Below are 16048 nucleotides of genomic sequence, written 5' to 3'. Positions count from 1 at the left end.
GTGCTGCCACATGGAAGAATTTCATTGTTCCATTTTCGGGACATGTGACCATAAAAAACACTCATGACTCTTGAGGTACAACACATATAATGAAAATCTTGCTCTCCATTAAAACCAGCCGATATTATTTTCTTCCCGATAATGGCACGGAACAGTTTTGTTACTGGGGATTATTATAAAGTCGGGCAGTGGAAATGTGACTACTAGAATCAGAATCAGAATCAGAATAACCTTTATTGTCATCCAAGTCTTTTGGATGAAATTCCGTTACCCATAGTCCAACAATAAGAGCAATAAAAATAAGCAATTACACACACAATCACAAACCAACACAACACAAAAAAAAGAAACATCCATCTCAGTGAGTCTCCTCCAGTCACCTCCTCGCTGTGATGGAAGGCCAGGATGTATTTTCTCTTCCCCTGCCATCTAAACTAAACTAGAAAGAGAAGTAATCATAATACTTCTAGGGCCTGATGCACCCAGGGAATTGAAAATCGTGTTGCCTTGAAATTAGTCTGTGATTAATAGCAATAAAATGTGCTATGTATCACTGCCTCTGAAAGAGAGATAGAGTAAAAAGTATTAACATTAGCAGACAAACACTCAAAACAACATAATGTACAAAGTAGGAGTAATGACAAGCCATTCAAATTTACTGGCCTTTATCTTGCGCTAAACATTATTGCCTTTGCCATGTTTAGTTTAGTTAAGTTTAGAGATACAACAATGGAAACGGGGTCTTTTACCCACCGTGTCCACGCCGACCTGCGATCCCCGAACATTAACATTATCTTACACACACACTAGGGACAATTTACAATTATACCAAGGCGATTAACCTACAAACCTGTACGTCCTTGGGGTGTGGGAGGAAATCGGAGATACGGGAGAAAACCCACGCAGGTCACGGGGAGAACGTACAAACTCCATACAGACGGCACCAGTAGTTAGGGTCGAACCTGGGTCTCTGGCGCTGTAAGGCAGCAAATCTGCCGCTGCGTCACCATGGCACACTCACTGTACACTGTGGATGGCTTGATTGTAATCATGTATTGTCTTTGCACTGACTGGTTAGCATGCAACAAAAGCTTTCCACTGTACCTCGCTCGGTACATGTGACAATAAACTAAACTTCTAAGTTCTCTCTGCCACTTGAGAAAATCATGGCTGATCTGATTGTCAGTTCACCAGCATATTTCCGTCTACCTGCAGTACCCTTTCACCCACTTGCTAACCAGGAATCTACCTCTGCCTTAAAATTATTCAGTCTCTACTTCCACTGCTCTTTCAGGCAGAGAGCACTTAAGGATAGCGGAGTCAGGGGGTACGGGGAGAAGGCAGGAACGGGGTACTGATTGAGAATGATCACATTGAATGGCGGTGCTGGCTCGAAGGGCCGAATGGCCTACTCCTGCACCTATTGTCTATTGTCTATTGTCTATTGAGAGTTCCAAACACTTATGAAAAAAGACAGTTTCAATGAGGTCCCCCCTCATCCTTCTAAACTCCAGCGAGTACAGGCCCAGTGCCGTCAAATGCTCATCATATATTAACCCACTCATTCCTAGGATCATTCCTGTAAACCTCCTCTGGACCCTTTCCAGAACCAGCACATCCTTGCCTCAGATATGGGGCCCAAAATTTAGTTTGGAGATGAGTGCGGAAACAGGCCCTACGGCCCACCGAGTCCACACCGACCAGCGATCGCATCACATTAACACTATCCTACACACACTCGGGACAATTTACACTTATACCAAGCCAATTAACCTACATAACTGCTAAGTCTTTGGAGTGTGGGAGGAAACCGAAGATATCGGAGAAAACCCACCCGGTTACGGAGAGAACCCGGGTCGGGATCGAACCCGGGTCTCCGGCTGCAAGCGCAGCAACTCTACCGCTGCCGCCCGTTGCGCGCAGTCTTCAGACTATGGTTAAACTTCTGTTAAAATGTCCCTTACGAGTGGTGGGCATTTTGAAATTTTGAAATTTTGAAATTTTGACAAACATTCTACTTCACGCCTCACAATGTAACGGTGCTTCGAAAGCTTGCGCGTGCAAATAGAATATCATGTTATTGCTTGTCGGGGAGAGAGAGAGAGCCAGTGGCTGTGAAAGTGTACAGATATCTCATATTAATTACAAAGCAATAAGATGATGTAAACATGCGCATTATCAATATGCATCGCTAACTAACAGCAAATGGGCAAAATGCGGGCTACCATTGTTTGCACTTAGAGCCTTTTGTTTCTCATCCGTAGACTATAATTTCATATCATTATCTTTTTGCTCATGTTGAATACTGATTCTTCAGATTTTTAGCTGCAAAGCAGTCGAGATTGGGAGCTGTGCCTGAGCACCTTATTTTAATCATCATGTCCTATGCTGGCATCTGCTTTAATAGACAATAGACAATAGACAATAGGTGCAGGAGTAGGCCATTCAGCCCTTCGAGCCAGCACCGCCATTCAATGCGATCATGGCTGATCACTCAATCAGTACCCCGTTCCTGCCTTCTCCCCATACCCCCTCACTCCGCTATCCTTAAGAGCTCTATCCAGCTCTCTCTTGAAAGCATCCAACGAACTGGCCTCCACTGCCTTCTGAGGCAGAGAATTCCACACCTTCACCACTCTCTGACTGAAAAAGTTCTTCCTCATCTCCGTTCTAAATGGCCTACCCCTTATTCTTAAACTGTGGCCCCTTGTCCTGGACTCCCCCAACATTGGGAACATGTTTCCTGCCTCTAATGTGTCCAATCCCCTAATGCTTCCCCTCCAATACTACAATACTTCCTTTTGTTTTTTAACCAAAAATAAATGTAATCAATTATTACAAAAACAATATGTACAATGCAATACAATACCAAGAAACCCACCACCACAGTACAAAGTAAAGCAAATATTCTTAAGTAACAAATATGCTAAGCATTAAACATCCCACATGATGCCCAGCGGTCCCAGAATGCCCCCAAGGTGCCCGTGGACAGCACGGAGTCCCTCTCTGGTAAAAACCCGTGCATGGGCGTAACCCCAGAAATGGGGCAGCTCAGGCAGAGAGAGGCCTCTTCCGCCTGGCACCGTGACAATAGACAATAGACAATAGACAACAGACAATAGACAATAGACAATAGGTGCAGGAGTAGGCCATTCGACCCTTCGAGCCAGCACCACCATTCAATGCGATCATGGCTGATCATTCTCAATCAGTACCCGTTCCTGCCTTCTCCCCATACCCCCTGACACCGCTATCCTTAAGAGCTCTATCTAGCTCTCTCTTGAATGCATTCAGAGAATTGGCCTCCACTGCATTCTGTGGCAGAGAATTCCACAGATTTACAACTCTCTGACTGAAAACGTTTTTCCTCACCTCCGTTCTAAATGGCCTACCCCTTATTCTTAAACTGTGGCCCCTGGTTCTGGACTCCCCCCAACATTGGGAACATGTCTCCTGCCTCTAACGTGTCCAACCCCTTAATAATCTTATATATGACGCGCGTCAGGTCAGCTTGGCCAGGCCCATTCGGCCCTTCGAGCCAGCACAACCATTCAATGTGATCATAGCTGATCATTCTCAATCAGTACCCCGTTCCTGCCTTCTCCCCATATCCCCTGACTCCGCTATCCTTAACAGCCCAGGAGCGACCCAACCAGGATATCTTCAGCTCTCCCCTCTCCCCTACGCACAGGGTGTCCGAAGATGAGGATGGTAGGTGTGAAGTGCAGCCGGATGGCAAGGAGCAGCCCCTTTAGATGTTGGAACAGGGGCTGCAACCTCACACACCCCATGTAGACCTGGAACACAGACTCACCCAGCCCGCAAAAGTGGCAGGCTGTCAGTGAACCGGGATAGAAACTGGTTGCTATGTGGCAGCTTTATTTGTAAGCACAGCGGGGTTCCAATAGGTATGGTAGGCAGTCAGCTTGCTGCATCTGTCACCGATGTCTAAATAATCAGAACAAGACTTGACAGCAGCTCTGCTCAGGAGGGTTTCTTAAATTTTAGTTTAATAGATCTCAAAATCCCTCTCATTGTTCAAAGAAAAGGGTTAGTTGTGTGCTGAACATGGCACGTTGGCGCAGCGGTAGAGTTGCTGCCTTAGTGCGCCAGACACCAAGGTTCGATCCTCACCGCGGACGCTGTCTGTACAGTTTTTCCCCGTGACCTGCGTGGTGGGTTTTCTCCGGGTGCTCCGGTTTCCTCCAACACTCCAAAGACGTACAGGTCTTTCGGTTAATTGGCTTCGGTAAAATTGTAAATTGTCCCTAGTGTGTGTAGGATAGAGTCAGTGAGCGGGGATCGCTGGTCGGCACGGGCTCGATGGGCCGAAGAGCCAGTTTCAGCACTGTATCTCTAAACTAAACTAAACTCAAGTAAATAACAGAATTTCAATTCAGTTCTCAGGGCATAAAAGATCAGATATTAATGATGATATAGATGTACTGTACTCCAAAGACGTACAGGTTTGTAGGTTAATTGGCTGGGTAAATGTAAAAAATTGTCCCTAGTGGGTGTAGGATAGTGTTAATGTACGGGGATCGCTGGGCGGCGCGGACTTGGTGGGTCGAAAAGGCCTGTTTCCGCGCTGTATATATATGATATATGATATGATATGATGATATAGGTCTGATAATCACAAAAAAAGTACATGCACCCAACAACAATTCTCTTCCACCCTACCCTCCAACTTCTCCCTCCACCTCCAATTCTCAAATAACAGGGTTAGTTTTAACTTTTAATGCAACAAATATGACGCATGAGTACATAGAAAGCTTCCTTCTGCAAAGAGAATTTGATTTTTATTGCCTGTCAGGGAGAGCCTCAAGGCTGTGAAAGACTACAGATAGCTTGCACCATTAACAGGGCAATCACATTACGGAAACGTGCTCATTATCAGTTTGCTTTGCAAACTGAAAGAAAATTACCATTATCTGGACCACCATTGCAAGTGTTGAAGAATCTCCGAGGGAAAAATAATGAAGAGCCAAGAGTGGTTCATTGTCACATGGACCGGCTACAGAACAATGTCATTATTACTTGCTGGAGCTTAACAGGCCCATTAATGCAATGGCACACAGATGAATATACAATGATCAATAATATAATATACTTGACCAAGTGGACCCGTTGGGCCCAAACCTCTCCTGCATTGGTGCAGCACCCTCTCCTCCCCCCTCCCCCTCCCCCCTCCCCGCCCTCACCCCCTCCCCCTTCCCTCCCCCTCCCCCTCCCACCTCCCATCTACCTCTCACCCCTCCCCCCCCTTCCCCTCCCCCCACAACATCCCCCTCAATCCCCTCAATCCCCCCTTATCCTCCCTCCTCCTCCTCCCCCTCCTCCCCCTCCTCCCCCTCCCCCTCCCCTCCATTTCCCCCTTCCCCTCCCCCTTCCCCTCCCCCCCACTCCATCCCCCTCAAACCCCTTTATCCTCCCCCCTCCCTCATGCCCCCCTCCCTCCACCCCCCCTTCCTCCCTCCCTCCCTCCCTCCCTAGGAGATAGATTTAAACTTTAAAATGTGAATAACTTTTAAAACATAACACCGATTTCAATGAAACTTCTTCCATTAGGACCAAAAGGACGACGGTGAGTAAGGAGGGCCTAAAATTCTTGCGCTATCATGTACTGTTTCGGCTGTAGTTCAGGAACAAACAAACAAACAAACAAACGAGAGTTTTAGTATATAGATTCAGAACAGTAATACTTGGTAATGCCAATAGTGTAAAATGAAGTCCTTAGTACAACCAAAGTCACGGTCCATCTAAGATCAGAGTTTGCCGAGTTAGTAGTTAGTGTTTGTTTTGTTAAGTGTGTTTCCTTTCTGTAACCTGCTACATTACAGCTACACAGCTATTCCCATAACAGTGTTGTGCTGTACTCAAAAACCAGATGATGACTGGAAGAACAAGAACTGGATAGACAGAAAAAGCTGGAGTAACTCAGCAGGACAGGCAGCATCTCCGGAGAGAAAGAATGGGTCCCGTTCTGTTAATTAAAATACTGTAGGTTTGTAGATCTCTGGCTTCCTCCCCCCACCCCCCTAAAGTCAACAATCAATCTGTTGTTCTTGCTGATGCTGAGAGCAAGATTGTTTTTCTGGCTCCACTGAACCACATTATCCATCACCCTAATGTATTCTGACTCATTGGTACCTATTACTCATTCAACAATGACTATATCGTCAGTGAATTTAAAGATGGCTTTGGAGTTATGAGAGTTGACGAGGTGGCGCCTTGAGGTGCTCCAGCATTATTAGTTGTCAAGGAGGAAGTGTTGTTGCTAATTCGTACTGATTGTAGACTGTCAATAAGGAAGTCGAGGATCCAATTACATAAGGATGAGCAGAATCCTTGTTTCCTGGCTTTGACGATACATTTAGAGGGAATGATGGCGTTGAACTCAGAACAGTAGCCGATGAACAACAGCCCGACTGCGTGTTGTTATTGTCCAAGTGGTCCAGTGCAGAGTGGAAAGCCATTGAGATCACATCCCCTGTTGACCTGCAGTGACGGTTTAGTTTAGAGATGCAGCACGGAAACATGCCCTTCGGACCACTGAGTCCACACCGACCATTAATCGCCCGTTCACACTAGTTATACCAGTACACACCAGGGGCAATTCACAATGGCCAATTAACCTACAAACCCAGCACGTCTTTAGGATGCGGTAGGATACCGGGGCATCCGGAGCAAACCCACCCGGTCACACGGAGAACATGCAAACTCTACACAGGAAACTCTTCAGGAAACGGGGCTTCCCCTCTTCCATTATAGATGAGGCTCTCACTAGGGTCTCTTCTACATCCCGCAGCTCCGCTCTTGCTCCCCCTGCCCCCATTCGTAATAAGGACAGAATCCCTCTCGTTCTCACCTTCCATCCCACCAGCCAGCGTATCCAACAAATCATCCGCCAACATTTCCGTCACCTACAATGGGACCCCCACCACTGGCCACATCTTCCCATCCCCTCCCCTTTCTGCGTTTCGCAGAGACCGTTCCCTCCGTAACTCCCTGGTCCACTCGTCCCTTCCTACCCAAACCACCTCATCCCCGGGAACTTTCCCCTGCAATCGCAGGAGATGCAACACCTGTCCCTTTACCTCCCCCCTCAACTCCATCCAAGGACCCAAACAGTCTTTCCAGGTGAGACAGAGGTTCACCTGCACCTCCACCAACCTCATCTATTGCATCCGCTGCTCCAGATGTCAACTTCTTTACATCGGCGAAACCAAACGCAGGCTCAGCGATCGCTTCGCTCAACACCTGCGCTCAGTCCGCCTTAACCAACCTGATCTCCCGGTGGCCGAGCACTTCAACTCCCCCTCCCATTCCCAGTCTGACCTTTCTGTCATGGGCCTCCTCCAGTGCCATAGTGAGTCCCACTGGAAATTGGAGGAACAGCACCTCATATTTCGTCTGGGCAGCTTGCAGCCCAGTGGTATGAACATTGACTTCTCCAACTTTAGATAGTTCCTCTGTCCCTCTCTTCCCCTCCCCCTTCCCAGTTCTCCCACTGTCTTCCTGTCTCCACCTATATCCTTCCTTTGTCCCGCCCCCCTGACATCAGTCTGAAGAAGGGTCTCGACCCGAAACGTCGACCATTCCTTCTCTCCTGAGATGCTGCCTGACCTGCTGAGTTACTCCAGCATTTTGTGAATAAATACCTTCGATTTGTACCAGCATCTGCAGTTATTTTCTTACACAAACTCTACACAGGATCGAACCTGGATCTCTGGCGCTGTGAAGCAGCAGCTCTACCGCTGCGCCACTCTGCCGCCCCGTGACTTGTAGTGGGTCCAGGTTCTTATTAAGGCAAGAGTTGATATGCATCATAACCAACTTCTCAAAGCATTTCATCACCACACCGACCAGTTGTTGAGAAACGTCACCCAGCTCTTTTTGAGCACTGCTATTATTAATGTCCTCTTAAAGCAGATGGATCAGATAGTAAATTAAAATCAGTTGTATACCTATACACTAAAACTCTCGTTTGTTTGTTTATTTGTGATCAAACTACAGCCAAAACGGTACACGATAGCTTGACAATTTTAGGCCCACCTTACTCACCGCCATCGCTTTAATGGTAAAGCACGTAGTCTTATTGAAATCGGTGTTATATTTTTTAAGTTATTCACATTTTAAAGTTTAAATCTATCTCCTAGGGAGGGAGGAGGGAGGGAGGGAGGTGGAGGGAGGGGGGGAGGGGGGAGGGGGGAGGAAGGTGGATAAGGGGGGGTTGAGGGGGATGGAGAGGGGGAAGGGGAAGTGGGGAGGGGAGGGGGAGGGGAGGGAGGGGGGTAGGAGAGGGTGCTGCACCAATGCAGGAGAGGTTTGGGCCCAACGGGTCCACTTGGTCTAGTTCTCCTTTAAAAATGATCTCATTCTCTCTCACCTCATTCCTCTCACCAGAACAATCCTCTCTTACCTCATTCAATTGCTTAATTAACTCATCTTATTACATATGCCTTGCTTGTTCGTGCTGTAGTTATCAGCAACGATTCATGTTTTCCACTGAATCGTGAAATTGTCCTCCTTTCCGGCTGCAGAAATAACTAAAGCAATCCTCCAATTAAAGAGCAAACGGAGAAATTTACAACTCTTCAGAGTTTACATTCAGATTTTATTTGTCTTCCGCACACACCTCCTCCAGAAATCAATGTGTCATTTGTATTCACCAGCCTTCACCCCCCTCTTTCAAACAGCCAGTCACCACTATCAAAATGCCCTCCATCCAGACCTATCGATACACTTCTCCTTTTCGTTACAACTTAAAACTTGATTTGTCTCTGACTTTTCCCCATCCTTGTGAAAGGCCTTCAATCTAAAGCAATCTTTATTTTCTCCCTGTCACCTATTACTAACTTGTCGAGCATTGCCAGCATTATCTGTTTTAAGGTTTCTAATATCGTTTGTTAAGGTGCACAAGACCTTCATATCGTGATCAGATTTACCACACCTTTCTCCTGTATTCCCTGAGGTTACGTTATACACATGGTGCACTTAACTGGATAGCCAGAAAAAAACAATGGCAGTCATCCTCTGTGTTTCTTAATGTTTTGCATTAGTGCATACAACAGACTAACAAGGAAGGTGCTTGTACTAACGTAACACCTATCAATATTTCAACCCGTCTCATAGAGTCATAGATTCATACAGCATGGAAACAGGCCCTTCAGTTCAACTTGCCTATGCCGACCAAGATCCCCCATCTGCAGTAGTCAGGCGCAGCGGTAGAGTTGCTGCCTTGCAGCACCAGAGACTCTGGTTTGATCCTGACTATGGGTCCTGTCTCTACGAGAGTTTGTACGTTCTCCCTGTGACCGCGTGAGTTTTCTCCAGGTGCTCCAGTTTTCTCCCACATGCAGGTTTGTAGGTTAATTGGCTTCTGTAAATTCCCCCTAGTGTGTAGGATAGAACTAGTGTATGGGTGATTGTTGGTCGGAACGGAGTCGGTGGGCCGAAGGGCCTGTTTCCAAGCTGTATCTCTAAACTAAACTAATCTATACCTGTCTACATTTGGCCCATATCCCTCTAAACCGGTCTCTGTAAATGATAGTTATTGTCTGAAATGAACAAGAACGAATTTGTGAGCATTTAGATTAATTTAGCTTGGTTTTATTTTAGGGATACAGCACGAAAACAGTCCCTGTGGCTCACAGAGTCCAAACCAACCAGCGATCCCCACACATTAACACCATCCTGCGCATAAAAGGGACAATTTACACTTAACACACCAATTTACACACCAAGCCAATTAACCTACAAACCCGTACGTCTTTGGAGTGCGGGGGAAAAACCGAAGATTTCGGAGAAAACCCATTTGGTCACGGGGAGAATGTTCAAACTCCGTACAGACAGCACCGGTAGTCAGGATCGAACCCGGGCCTCTGGTGCTGTAAGTGGCTGTGAGGCAGCAACTCTTTCTCTGCGCCACCGTGCCGCCAGGATTTCATTAAGACTGCGCTCAATGTCAACCAGGATGATGTGATCAAGTTCTAGAGTAGTACAAACACATTGGCAAGGGTAGACACAAAAAACTGGAGTAAAGTCTTCAAGAGAGAGTTAGATTTAGCTCTTAGGGCTAAGGGAATCAAGGGATATGGGGGAAAAGCCTGAACGGGGAACTGATTTTGGATGATCAGCCATGATCATATTGAACGGCGGTGCTGGCTCAAAGGGCTGAATGGCCTACCCCTGCACCTATTTTCTATGTTTCTATGTTTCTAACTCAGCAGGTCAGGCGGCATCTCTGGAGAGAAGGAATGGGTGACGTTTCGGATCGAGACCCTTCTTCAGACTGGAGTAGCGTCTCGACCTGGAATGTCAGTCTGAAGAAGGGTCTCGACCCGAAATGTCACCCATTCCCTCTCTCCGGAGATGCTGCCTGTCCCGCTGAGTTAATACAGCTTTTTGTAGCTATCTTCGATTTAAACCAGCATCTGCAGTTCGTACACATTGGCGAGGTTGCTTGGCTTATTGACAGTTGCGGACACCAATGTGTATGACGTTAATGAATGTGGAGATGCTGGGAATGGCTGAAAGCATTTTGCACTGTTCTTGTTTTGTATATATATTTTTAAAATTCCGAATAAAGTTTATATTTGGAAATATAAATGGCTTGAAACTCGATCCACGCTAACCACATAGCACTCTCGTGTAGCTGACAGGGTTGAGGACACAGTTCCAACGTACAAGGGAAGCCTGCAGTAACTTGCATTGAGAACTTCCATTGGCGGCACGGTGGCGCAGCGGTAGAGTTGCTGCCTTGCAGCGCCAGAAACCTGGGTTTGATCCTGACTATGGGTGCTGTCTGTACAGATCCTGACTACGGGTGCTGTCTGTACGGAGTTTGGACGTTCTCCCCGTGACCGCCTGGGTTTTCTCCGAGATCTTCGGTTTCCTCCCACACTCCAAAGGCGTACAGGTTTTGTAGGTTAATTGGCTTGGTAGTTGTGTAAATTGTCCCTAGTGTGTGTGTAGAATAGCATTAGTGTGCGGGGATCGCTGGTCGGCGCGGACTCGGTAGGCCGAAGCGCCTGTTTCCGAGCGGTATCTCTAAACTAAACTAAACTGAACTCTGCTTCTTTTTTATAAAAGTGATCTGTAGCCTCAGGGACAGGAGCCACTGTTTCTCCACTCGTTTTAGAGGCCGGTTTATTAGCAGATTAGGAAACACTGAGAACAGATGTCAGGGTTGTGGCAAAGACTGAAGATTAATGGCCCATTTGTAGCACGACAATGTATTGATTTGCTGGCGTTTTTGTGCAGCCCAATGTGCAATATAATGACATTGGTTTAATTTCTTTAACCGATTCATTACAGAATCAGCATGAGATTGCCTAGTGGAGTTTATCTCACCCTCTGTTCCTGCCCATCAGCTTAGATCAGCTGTGAATTGTACGAAAGCAGAATCTTTCGTATCTAGTCGATGATTCCCAATCTGCAGAAGTCATCATCGGTTTAATAGAAACAAAATTTAACCCATTACATTTTATGGCCTCCGAGGAAACTCATTGATTCTTCCAATGGCAGGCACAACGCTGTTTCACAATACTAAACCTAACAGAAAAAGTGGGATCCCGGTCATTTGTAAAGATGCATGCAAGGGACTCAGAATGCAAAGTTTCAAACATATTGGGAACTGTTTAGTAATGTGATATAAATATATTTGGGGCATGTTCACATTACAACACCAGGATTCTTTCTAGTTATCAATCGCACTGGTGTTATAATGTGGACACTCCTACACCAGCCCCAATATATTTATACCACATTACTAAACTAGTCCCAATATGTTTAAATCTTTGCATTCTGAGCGCCTTGCATGTATCTTTACTTGTGATCGGGATCCCACTTTTTCAGTCAGTTATGTTTAGTTTAGAGATACAGCATGGAAACAGGCCCTTTGGCCCACCCAGTCCCTGCCGACCATCGGTCACCCACTCACACATTACGGTGTCAGGGGTCATGGGGCGAAGGAAGGAGAATGGGGTTAAGAGGGGAAGGCAGATCAGCCACGATTGAATGGCGGAGTAGACGTGATGGGCCGAATGGCCTAATTCTGCTCCGATCACTTCTGAACATTAGTTCTGCCTTACCCCACTTTTGCTTCCACTCCCGACACACTAGGGGCAATTTACGGAGGCCAATTAACCTACAAAACCCGCACATCATTGGGATATGGGAGCACCCGGATGAAGCCCAAACTCAGTCTCGGAGGGAACGTGAAAACTCCGCGCAGGCAGCACCCGAGGGCAGGACAGGATTGAACCCGGATTAAATCTCTGGCCCTGTGAGGCAGCAGCTCTACCAGCTGTGCCACTATGCTATCCCATGGATCACTGTGAGTGGATTAAACAAGTCAGTGGCTGTCAGACTACAGTTTCTCCGGCCAGTTAACTAAAACTTAGCTGGACTATTGATAGCAAGGCACCATCGTACCTACCTCGTTAAAAGAAATGCAATTTGTTTCCAAAATGTTGAGTCAAGAACAAAGTTTAAATCTTGATAAAGCAGATTTTATTTGATACAGGGCATCAGACGTGTTATTTTAAGGGGGGGGGAAATGAGGCTCAGAATGAATTGTACAGGATCTGAGATCAGCACACTTGTCATCTCATGAAGTCTCTCTCCCTGGAGGATTTGTGCAGAGCAGTGTTGGGCAAAACGCCAAGCCCCTGTTCACAGCCCGAGAAACCCATTCTCTCCTAAGCCTTCCACAACAGTCACACTAAGGTTTATTTCACCGTTATTTTCATTTTCCTAGTAAGATTTATTGCTAATACTTAAAGGGAGGACACAATAATATAGCAAGTCAAAGCAAAATTATAGTTCTAGACAGTTTCCACTGCAACTGGTTTCCATTTTAATAGACGACATAATTAACAAACAACAATAAAAAATTCAACACATAAAAGACCCAATAGAGTGCAAAAAACAAAATGGTACACAAAGTCCCTCGTGCAACCCAGGCAGTTCACAGTTTGGTTAAGTTAGTGGGTCCGGGTCCTTACTAAAGCAAGAGAAGATATGCATTATAACCAACTTCTCAAAGCATTTCATCACCAGGGACATTAATGCCACCCAAAGATACTAGGGGAACAAGATATATCACTCGACCCTAAAAACCGTAGTACGTCATGACGCCATTTTAGTAGGCGGAAACTTGCAGAAACATTTCAAAAGAAAAACAACGGAGTGGTCCATCTTGTTCCTCTAGTATCTTTGGTGCCACCGATCAGTTGTTGAGAAACGTCACCCAGCTCTTCTTGGTGGATCAAATATTAATTAAAATCAGTTGTATATTCTCCTTTAAACATGATCTCACTCTCTCTCAGAGGCAACATTTCAGGTCGGGACCCTTCTTCAGATTGATTAGTCCCAACCCGAAATGTCCCGAATCGAAATATTGCCTCTCTATTCCCACCACAGATGCAGCCTGACCAGTTGAGTTTCTCCAGCACTTTGTGTTTTGCTGAAGATTCCAGCATCTGCAGTTTCTATCTCCAAGTTTACTCCAGTAGAAGACAATTAATGGACAGCTATCAGATCTGAGTCTGCCACTACAATTAACTTGAAATAAGTTTTAAATAGTAAAGCAATTTTTGAATTTTCAGCATTTAGACTTACAAAAAGTTTCATTTGGTTTACACTCTGTTTGCTGGCATTGAAGATAGTAGCAAATCTTTACAACTTTCTACATTTACGTTTAGACAAGTGTGAAGTGAACAATATACTGAAATTATGGTTTCTGGTTGTATCAAATGGAGATATAAATAGTTTGCATGTATCCACTATTCTGCTGTTGTAATGAACAGAAAATTGTAATTTTCTACGTTTAATCAGCCGAGAATAATCTGAGTAAATTGTTACTTTCATCCATAATTCCAAGATTTGTTTCCTTTACTTTCAAATGCATGATCATTTATGGAAAAACCACAGTAAGCAAAAAGTATTAGAAATACCCAGCAGGTTATATAGCATCTCTGGAGAGGTAATGCCACAGAGCTTTAGAGCTTTTGAAAAATTTAGAAAGCAAGGTTGTTTTAAGCTACAAAGGTGGAGGAGTGTTGGGGAAACACCTCTACAATTTAGGTCATGTCATAAGGAATAGGAGTAGAATTAAGCCATTCGGCCTATCAAGTCTACTCCACCATTCAATCATGGCTGATCTATCTCTCCCTCCTGACCCCATTCTCCTGCCTTCTCTCCAAAACCTCTGACACCTGTACTAATCAAGAAACTTAAAACTTAAAACATTCATTTCTTAAATGGTCCCATTTCTGACGAAAGTTCATCAGCCTCAAACATTAATCATCTCTCTGCAGATGCTACTTGGCCTGCTGAGTATTTACTGCATTTTCTGCTTTTATTTCAGTTTCAGTGAATCCACAGCTTCTTGCATTCCAATTCCTTTTGTGCAGAGGGGGTTGTTGTTGTTTTTTGCATTGTACTGGGTTAATACTTCCAAGCAAATAAATGAACTTCACATGACTGAAGTAACTGTGGGCAAGCCTAAACCTCTACTTTCTACAGCCATGCCTATTTGGCAAAAAATGCTTTCCTTGACTATTTAGGAATTAATTGAACCTTTCACACCTCCAACATTGGGTTGTAGATTGGGTCATGAATAGAAAGGCACAGTTACACTAAAATTCTCCGGCTTGTGGAAACTCGCATTGAAGCCACACTCTGCAGGAGATCCATGTCACTTTTGATTAAAGCAACAAGAGATTAATATAATGCAAATGTCAAGAACATTTGAATCAGCAACCCCAGGCCTTTTAGAAATACTTAAACCCAAACAGTGTGATTAGTCTCACCCCTCTTATGTCACATCATGGTGGGGACAGGAGAGAACTGGGAGTGGGGAAAGGTCAACTAGTTTGAACGGAGAAAATTGAAGGCAATAGAGATGATCGATGCCAGGGAGAAGACAGTAGAGTGAGAGAAATAGAGTCAGCGGAAGATGGCGGGTGAAAGTTTGAATGGGGAGAGATGGTTGAAGAGGAAAAAGCCTTTTAAGACTTTAGACTTTAGAGACACAGCATGGAAACAGGCCCTTCAGCCCACCGAGTCCATGCTGACCTTCGATCACCCCATACAATAGCACTACCCTGCACACTAAGGACAATTTACTATTTACAGAAGTCAATTAACCTACAAACCTGCACGTCCTTGGAGTGTGGGAGGAAACTAGGGAGCACCCGGAGAAAACCCACGTGGTCACAGGGAGAACGTGAAAACTCCATACAGACAGCGCCTGTAGTCAGGATTGAACCTGGGTCTCTAGCGCTGCAAGGCAGTAACTCCACCGCCGCCTTATGTATGTTGTCTATGTGTTGGAATTTCTCAGCCTTATATCAAGAGACTATTTTTGCTAACAAACACCACAAATAAGACACAAGTGAGTGGAAACACCACTGGCGTCTTTACTTGTCTGGTTGACCACATGAAGAGTGAGGTTTTAATGAACATCATCTGCTGTTAGATTAGGATCCTCATAGAAACACAAGCGAGAATGCAGATGCTGAAATACGGAACAAACACCAAACCGTTGGAGGAGCTCAGCAGGTTAAGCAGGATCTGTGGAGGCAAAAGGATGGTCAACATTTTGGGTCAGATCGCAGCCTGAAACATTGACCATCCCTTTGCTCTATGCTCTATAGTAGAGCTACTGCCTTGAGATCCTTGCGCTAGAGATCCTTCATCAAAAAGGGCAGCACGGTGGCACAGCGATAGATTTGCTGCCTTACTGTGCCAGAGTCTATGGGTGCTGTCTGTGTGGAGTTTGTACATTCTCCCTGCGTGGGTTTTCTCCGAGATCTTCTGTTTCCTCCTACACTCCTAAGACGTTCAGGTTAGAAGGTTAATTGGCTTGGTATAAATGTATAAATGTAAAATTGTCCCTAGTGTGTGTAGGGTAGTGTTAATGTGCAGGGACTAGTGGTCGGCACGGACTCGGTGGGCCAAAGAGCCTGTTTCTGCGCTGTATCTCTAAACTAAACTAAACTATCCTCATGTCCCGGCCAAATATAGCGTAAAGTTA

At 45.4% G+C, this 16048-nt stretch overlaps 1 protein-coding gene across 5 annotated transcripts in view; it reads left to right on the top strand.

The window, feature by feature from the left end:
- The window catches only part of gabrg3 (gamma-aminobutyric acid type A receptor subunit gamma3), a 474012-nt gene that overhangs the window by 317943 nt on the left and 140021 nt on the right, over positions 1-16048 (top strand). The window lies entirely within an intron of this gene.

Source organism: Rhinoraja longicauda, chromosome 7 (assembly GCF_053455715.1).
Source record: "Rhinoraja longicauda isolate Sanriku21f chromosome 7, sRhiLon1.1, whole genome shotgun sequence".
In the NCBI taxonomy this organism is placed as follows: domain Eukaryota; kingdom Metazoa; phylum Chordata; class Chondrichthyes; order Rajiformes; family Arhynchobatidae; genus Rhinoraja; species Rhinoraja longicauda.
This window is presented reverse-complemented; position numbering and strand designations above follow the sequence as displayed.